At 47.2% G+C, this 8,909-nt stretch overlaps 1 long non-coding RNA gene across 2 annotated transcripts; it reads left to right on the top strand.

Moving 5' to 3' along the window:
- The first annotated feature begins 4,904 nt into the window (after positions 1 to 4,904).
- On the top strand, positions 4,905 to 7,920 carry LOC124700133. 2 transcript variants are annotated; one of them, XR_007001651.1, is made up of 6 exons: positions 4,905 to 5,315; positions 5,395 to 5,537; positions 6,308 to 6,454; positions 7,147 to 7,321; positions 7,430 to 7,512; positions 7,727 to 7,920. It is a non-coding gene; the product is annotated as an uncharacterized LOC124700133 (long non-coding RNA). The 2 variants fall into 2 exon arrangements; XR_007001650.1 differs by having other exon boundaries at positions 4,905 to 5,537.
- The last annotated feature ends 989 nt before the right edge of the window (positions 7,921 to 8,909 follow it).

Raw genomic sequence — 8,909 nt, 5'->3', positions numbered from 1 at the left:
AACCCTAACCAGTAGATCAGGCACACCCTCGATCGTGTGATAATGGCTCTAGCTGCGGGTATATGTGCCAAAGGGTCCCAATCTTGGTTCTCCATGTGTATATGTCCTAAACAAACCTAAAAGAATGAAAAGTTACATTGGTGCACCCTTGCGCGGAGAAATTTAGGGGGTAGACTCGCCGGGGCACACGTTCGGCTGTTTTGGGGGAAGGAGGGGAGAACGACCGCCGGAGCACCGGAACCCCACCAAATCTTGCATGTGGACCTATGATATGTGTCAAAGTGTGGTGCAAGGTCTAATGGTGCAAAAGTAGCTCCCCTAAACCCTAAACCCTAAGCTGGGAGGCTTCAAGCACTAAAACCCCTCTAAAACCCTAAACCACGACACGGAGCTACGAGAACCATGCATCATAAACCCTAACCCTAACCCTATACCCTAAACATATACCTAACCATAAATACTTACCTTTAACCTAAACCCTAGCCCTACCCCTAAACCCTAGCCCTAACCCTACACCAAACCCTAACCGAGTAGATCGGGCACACCCTCGATCGTGTGATAGCTCTAAGCTGCGGGTATATGTGCCAAAGGGTCCCAATCTTGGTTCTCCATGTGTATATGTCCTAAACAAACCTAAAAGAATGAAAAGTTACATTGGTGCACCCTCGCGGAGAAATCTAGGGGTAGACCCGCCGGGGCACACGTTCCGCTGTTTTGGGGGAAGGAGGGGGAGAACGACCGCGGGAGCACCGGAACCCCACCAAATTTTGCATGTGGACCTATGATATGTGTCAAAGTGTGGTGCAAGGTCTAATGGTGCAAAAGTAGCTCCCCTAAACCCTAAACCCTTAAGCGGGGAGGCTTCGAGCACTAAAACCCCTCTAAAACCCTAAACCACGACACCGAAGTCACGAGAACCATGCATCATAAACCCTAACCCTAACCCTATACCCTAAACATATACCTAACCATAAATACTTACCTTTAACCTCAACCCTAGCCCTACCCCCTAAACCCTAGCCCTAACCCTACACCAAACCCTAACCGAGTAGATCGAGGCACACCCTCGATCGTGTGATAATGGCTCTAGGCTGCGGGTATATGTGCCAAAGGGTCCCAATCTTGGTTCTCCATGTGTATATGTCCTAAAAAAACCTAAAAGAATGAAAAGTTACATTGGTGCACCCTCGCACGGAGAAATCTAGGGGGGTAGACCCGCCGGGGCACACATTCCGCTGTTTTGGGGGAAGGAGGGGGAGAACGACCGCCGGAGCACCCGAATCCCACCAAATCTTGCATGTGGACCTATGATATGTGTCAAAGTGTGGTTCAAGGTCTAATGGTGCAAAAGTAGCTCCCCTAAACCCTAAACCCTAAACTGGGGAGGCTTCGAGCACTAAAACCCCTCTAAAACCCTAAACCACGACATGCAGAACCATGCATCATAAACCCTAACCCTAACCCTATACCCTAAACATATACCTAACCATAAATACTTACCTTTAACCTAAACCCTAGCTCTACCCCCTAAACCCCAGCCCTAACCCTACACCTAACCCTAACCAGTAGATCAGGCACACCCTCGATCGTGTGATAATGGCTCTAGCTGCGGGTATATGTGCCAAAGGGTCCCAATCTTGGTTCTCCATGTGTATATGTCCTAAAAAAACCTAAAATAATGAAAAGTTACATTGGTGCACCCTCGCGCGGAGAAATCTAGGGGGTAGACCCGCCGGGGCACACGTTCACTTGTTTTGGGGGAAGGAGGGGAGAACGACCGCCGGAGCACCGGAACCCCACCAAATCTTGCATGTGGACCTATGATATGTGTCAAAGTGTGGTGCAAGGTCTAATGGTGCAAAAGTAGCTCCCCTAAACCCTACACCCTAAGCTGGGAGGCTTCGAGCACTAAAACCCCTCTAAAACCCTAAACCACGACACCGGAGCTACGAGAACCATGCATCATAAACCCTAACCCTAACCCTATACCCTAAACATATACCTAACCATAAATACTTACCTTTAACCTAAACCCTAGCCCTACCCCTAAACCCTAGCCCTAACCCTACACCAAACCCTAACCGAGTAGATCGAGAACGCCCTCGATCGTGTGATAATGGCTCTAGGCTGCGGGTATATGTGCCAAAGGGTCCCAATCTTGGTTCTCCATGTGTATATGTCCTAAACAAACCTAAAAGAATGAAAAGTTACATTGGTGCACCCTCGCGCGGAGAAATCTAGGGGGTAGACCCGTCGGGGCACACGTTCGCTTGTTTTGGGGGAAGGAGGGGGAGAACGACCGCCGGAGCACCGGAACCCCACCAAATCTTGCATGTGGACCTATGATATGTGTCAAAGTGTGGTGCAAGGTCTAATGGTGCAAAAGTAGCTCCCCTAAACCCTAAACCCTAAACTGGGGAGGCTTCGAGCACTAAAACCCCTCTAAAACCCTAAACCACCACACCGGAGCTGCTGAACCATGCATCATAAACCCTAACCCTAACCCTATACCCTAAACATATACCTAACCATAAATACTTACCTTTAACCTAAAACCTAGGCCTACCCCCTAAACCCTAGCCCTAACCCTACACCAAACCCTAACCAGTAGATCAGGCACACCCTCGATCGTGTGATAATGGCTCTAGCTGCGGGTATATGTGCCAAAGGGTCCCAATCTTGGTTCTCCATGTGTATATGTCCTAAACAAACCTAAAAGAATGAAAAGTTACATTGGTGCACCCTCGCGCGGAGAAATCTAGTGGGGTAGACCCGCCGGGGCACACGTTCTGCTGTTTTGGGGGAAGGAGGGGGAGAACGACCGCCGGAGCACCGGAACCCCACCAAATCTTGCATGTGGACCTATGATATGTGTCAAAGTGTGTTGCAAGGTCTAATGGTGCAAAAGTAGCTCCCCTAAACCCTAAACCCTAAACTGGGGAGGCTTCGAGCACTAAAACCCCTCTAAAACCCTAAACCACGACACGGAGGCCGCGAGAACCATGCATCATAAACCCTAACCCTAACCCTATACCCTAAACATATACCTAACCATAAATACTTACCTTTAACCTAAACCCTAGCCCTACCCCCTAAACCCTAGCCCCTAACCCTACACCAAACCCTAACCGATAGATCGAGCACACCCTCGATCGTGTGATAATGGCTCTAGCTGCGGGTATATGTGCCAAAGGGAGCCAAAAAAATCGAGCGGAGCCGCGTGGCGTCATTTTATGTGTCCTAGTAACCACTTCAAAAGACGGAATTGGGATACGGCAATTATCTTGAAAAACCCTTCACGAATAGGGCTATCACGTCCGGAGTTCTATGGCTTTTAGGGGAAATGAGTAGGAAACGACCCGTTTCACCACATAGTTTGTCGGAACGAGGCCATATTTGGCACGTGCGTGCACCTTAGGATGGGAAGCAAGGCCCTGTCGCGGATTTCCAATCCGAACCACGGGCGACGGTTTTTCCATTTTCGGGGTGCCGAAAGGGCTTTTTTTTTGAAGGAGCTACATGGTGCGCATTTTAGTATTGCGCGAGACCTCCGCGCAGCGGCAGGATACCTCCTACGCACCACCTATCACATGCCGTATGCGCGCGGTAGCCATCTGGGAATCCCTCCGGCTTCTGCGGTGTCCCGCCGAATCCGCTGAAGCCGACCGGATTTGAGCCGGGGCCACACTTTCCTTGGCTCAATAAATGGAGGGAAAATGTTTTTAGGTCTAGGACGCGTCATTTTATGTGCTAAATGTTTTCCGTTTCGCGCGTTGGCGGACGGGTGCACGCGCGCGCCCGTGCGGCCATACCGCATGTCCCGGCGGCCCGTTTTGCGCGGTTGGCAAATTAAACGGAGCCAAAAAAATCGAGCGGAGCCGCGTGGCGTCATTTTATGTGTCCTAGTAACCACTTCAAAAGACGGAATTGGGATACGGCAATTATCTTGAAAAACCCTTCACGAGTAGGGCTATCACGTCCGGAGTTCTATGGCTTTTAGGGAAATGAGTAGGAAACGGCCCGTTTCACCACATAGTTTGTCGGAACGAGGCCATATTTGGCACGTGCGTGCACCTTAGGATGGGTAGCAAGGCCCCTGTCGCGGATTTCCAATCCGAACCACGGGCGACGGTTTTTCCATTTTCGGGGTGCCGGAAGGGCTTTTTTTTGTGAAGGAGCTCACTACAAGAAATATGTTGACTTGTGACCTTCTCTCAGTGACTCTGGGTAAAATCGTCATGATTCTAGGACGATTTCACACCGAATAGTCGTTAGCAGTTTGGGGGGTTCAAAACCCTAGAAAATTACGACGATTTAAGTACAAAACGTCGTAATTTGCTTACATGAAATCGTCATAATTTAGTGAATATAATTTACAATGTTATTCGTTGTTGATTATGATAGATCGTCGTAACATATAATAAGAATAAATTTTTAGATTAGAAGTGGTGACTAGACAAACACCTAAGCAATCTGTCTACGTGTTATGTGACGTGGCTTTTGAATTGGCACGTGTATAATTACTTGTGAGGCTGAAATCGCTAGGACCGTGTACATATCAATGTTGTTGAAAAGCGACCACTCGACCAGCCGTTCCGGGCATTCGATCACACGACCACCACCTAGTAGTAGAGAGGTAGAGCTACCACAACGCTAGCAGCTGGGACCGGCAAACGTGGGTCCCTGTAACAGTCACACTCGTTGGGTAAATCCCGAGTCAAAATTCGCGGGCGACGCGTCCGTGAAATCGACGAAATCGGAAGCGCCACCCGCCCCTGTGCGCGCCCTGATGAAACGGAATTTCGTTTAAGTTCCCGCACTGAAACAAGGGTTCTCCTCTAACCCTAACTCAACTCCTCGCGCCCCCCGCCGCCACCCTCCTCATCTCTTTCGATCCACCATCGACCTGATTGCGCGGCCGCGACCCCACTCTCCACCTCTCCATCCCGTCGGAACCCTCGTCCTCCCTCCGCCGCTCTAGCTCCGAGTCCCAGCTCCCATCCAGATCTACGCCGACCACCTCCGGCCCCGCTTCAACCGTCTCTGGATGGACGGCAACGCGCGGTTCCCGCGCCGCCTCTTTGCAGCCTAGGTGGCCGTGCTCGTGGCTCTGCTGCTACAACTTCCCCATGCTCGCGGGGCTCCCGTCGCAGGCGCACGCGCGCGGGATGCTCGCCGAGGCCATGGACCTCGTCCGCGCCATGATGAACTCGGAGGGACAGACCACGTCTTTGTTGCGTCGCACGAACTCGGAGCATATCCCAGAAGAATCCCAGCAAGCCCAAGAACCCCCGAGCGCCCCTCTTCATTTTCATGTAAGCCCCCAGATCCGGTTCAGTTCCAGCGTTTATGTGTGTTCTGATTGAGGTCTAAGTGTTGGTTTGTCTGTGCTAGGAGGAGATCCCTGAAGCATCGCATCTCAGTCGGTGGCGTCTTCAGTTCTACACGACCTCAAATCCCTGATTCTCCCCATGTCACTGCCGCATCCACCACCACGGTGACACATCCATGCAGGCTTATTCATCTTCATGTTCTAGGTAAGTCCATGATTCCTCCCCATTTATCCTCACAAAACTTGCCATCGAGCCATATTTGTCTGTTAGGACTATTAGTTAGAACTAGTGGATTGGTTAAATAATATATGTTTGCGTATCTGTCTGTTGATTTGTTGTTGGTGTATTGTCTTACTTTGGAAGTTGTTAGGACTGGGCAAAGGCCTTCTTGCAAGGCTAAAGTTAATGCAACTATTGTTGTTTCTTAGGTGTTTGGAGTATGCTATTTTGCTTTATGCAATGTTCTCAGTGCTATTCATTTTAAATTGACTACAAATTAACCGCCATGCTATTTATGTTCTGAAACATTGTTGATTTCCTAGATCTGTTCTTTTTTCTTAAAATTGCACGTAGTTAGTTTTGTCGTTGTAGGCTTTTTGACACATAGTTGATTGGCTTGAATGATGAACCAGTTAGATGTGCGAAGTCACCCGCCAGCCCCATAGCAAAAGCTGGGGGGTATCTGACCCGAACCTTGTGAGCTAAAACCTTTTGAGGCGGGTATTCTGTATGACCAAGCCAATCTTCTAAACAGTACTATTTCACCTGGAGTTGCACTGCTTGTTCATTCTTATTCTTCTTGGTGTGTCGACCAATAAATTGTTTCACTTGGTTGCAACTTACAAACAATAGCAGTAGGCTTTTTAGCGTTCAATTTTATTCAGGTGTTTGTGTCTGTGTTTGATTCTCGCACTTCTGTCTGTAGGTTTGATTATCATCTTGTTGCTCTCTCTTTCTAATGTATTCTTCTGCAGTTTGTTTTGGGGTTTCACAAGTAGAGCAACGGTAAGCAAGGAAGTGAAATTGCCATGCTGCTGGCCCAAGTCACCTGAAATACGCTGCTCACCAAGGTGACTAAGCACAAGCAGTTAACACCCTCTTGCCTCTTCGAGCTCCTCAGGGTAAGATCATTCTTCGGGACCTTCTTTATACTCGCAGATGAGGTACTCCCATGATAGAATGTTTATCTGATGCATGATTCTTGGTGAAGTTTGGGCTTCTGAATTTTTTGGCCTCATTTACGATGAATAGCATGGATGAATACGGCTGTATCAGTTAAAAATGTTAACTGTGTTGATACTTCCGAAAATCATGAGGTCAAAGTCTTGATCTATCTTACCTTTGGTCCACAAATCATGTAATAGCTGCTCTGTTCTTACAGCAAAATTTGATGTGCCCTCTGTTTTCATGCATGCCACGATTTGGACTCGACCTATTAATTTTCAATTTAATTGATCTTTAATTGATGGAAGCCTGTTGCAGTCTATTTATCAGAAAGCATCTGAAATAGATATGAGGTTGGTTCATGATTAGAATAATGCTTTGAAGGTTTTTTTTTTGTTTGATATATATTTGACTGGACAGTGCATTGTGCTGCATAATGGTGTGTTTGCAAACACGTACAACTGAAACAATTGTTAGTGATATCATTCATTCATAATTCTGTTTGAAGTCATTGACCAAGACGTTGTAAACAATCCTTCCATGTGCTACTTTATTTTTTCTATTAACTTGTATTCATGTTGTTTTATTGATGCTTGAGAATTTGAGATATTAAATTATCACATAGTTCTTTACTTGTTCTGCATGATAGTAATTCTGCTGACAATGGGTGGTTCAAGTATTAACTTGTCGGATCAGCATTGAAGAAGGTCTTGTTCATGGGTGTAGTATATAGTGGCAACCTGTTGATGGAGGAGAAGAAGATCCAGCAGAACATCCAGATGAGCGCCAACTTCCTCGTGTTCCTGCTCAAGAACTGGCAGAACGTGAGTTTCGTTCAACTTCTGTTTAACAAATGCTTAGGGAAGCAAATAGTTGGGCTGAATTTAGTTAAATGTGACATGGCATTGGTTGTTGCCTTTTTTGGTTCGCAGGTGAGGTGCCTGTACATCAAGAGGACCATGGGGAAGCCACTGCAGTTCCACAACTTCGCGTACTTTGTGAACTGACTTTTCAGGTACATTCTCACATGATAAAGACCAATGGTTCTGGTTGGTCTGCAAGCAATCGATCTTAATTTAGCAAAGAGCACTGTAAGCACATCATACTTTTGCACGTGTACTGGTCCTGCTTAACTGGACTAGAGAATCTAGTAGTGTTTTTCATTGTGCAAGATGTGATGGATCTATGCGCTTGTCAAGATCGCTCATGCATGATGATGTTGATTGCAGGCAAATCTATTGGGAAGGTGAACTGATAATTTTGCTGGGAAGTTGGTTGACTGCCTGTTCCTGGCTGTAGAAGATGATGCACGTTCTATATATGTAATGTTGATTGCAAAATTCCTTACCTGGGAAATTTGATCACAAGTTACATGAATGCTGAATTCTAATTCCTCGGCTATATATTCAAATTCTTATGTATACTTGCTGGTTATTCAAATTCCTTTGTATATTTGCATATTTGCTATGCATACCTGGACGAAAGGAGGCAAAAAAAAGAATCAGAAATACATTGGAACAACGAAGAAAAAAAGATTTGCAGAGCAAAGTGTATGCATCGTAAGAGGGCCTAGGCCCAAAACAAAAGGTTGGAAATACGTTAATGCCCAATATCATACGGACCAAAAAAGCTCTTAAAAGGTGGAGGCCCAAAAGACAAACGGACCAAAAACAGGCTAATGCCCAAAAAATAAATAAACTGAAAGAGGCCACGGCCTAGGGGAAAATGCAGATATTAGTGGGCTTGGCCCATGTAGACAACCGAAATGGACTGGGCTGATTTTAAATTACGACGATTTAATTTCGTCATAGTTTTGCCACGTCAGACTGGCCATGTAGGATCTGATGTGGCACGACCAGATCGCCAATGACGATATTAGGTTGTCATAAAGGACATGACGATCCAATATCGTCATAGACGATTATGATGATTCCAAGTAAAAGGTCATGTTGGTTGATTTCTGACGCTCCGTTTTTGACGATTATTTTTTTGTCATAGAAACGTCGTAGATGGTTTATTGTGACGATTCAGTGACGAAAATGGATGGTCGTAGGTCAACATATTTCTTGTAGTGGCTACATGGTGCGCATTTTAGTATTGCACGAGACCTCCGCGCAGCGGCAGGATACCTCCTACGCACCACCTATCACATGCCGTATGCGCGCGGTAGCCATCTGGGAATCCCTCCGGCTTCCTGCGGTGTCCCGCCGAATCCGCTGGAAGCCGACCGGATTTGAGCCGGGGCCACACTTTCCTTGGCTCAATAAATGGAGGGGAAAATGTTTTAGGTCTAGGACGCGTCATTTTATGTGCTAAATGTTTTCCGTTTCGCGCGTTGGCGGACGGGTGCACGCGCGCGCCCGGTGCGGCCATACCGCATGTCCCGCGGCCCGTTTTGCGGTTGGCAAATTA

This window comes from Lolium rigidum, chromosome 3 (assembly GCF_022539505.1).
Source record: "Lolium rigidum isolate FL_2022 chromosome 3, APGP_CSIRO_Lrig_0.1, whole genome shotgun sequence".
Classification (NCBI taxonomy): domain Eukaryota; kingdom Viridiplantae; phylum Streptophyta; class Magnoliopsida; order Poales; family Poaceae; genus Lolium; species Lolium rigidum.
This window is presented reverse-complemented; position numbering and strand designations above follow the sequence as displayed.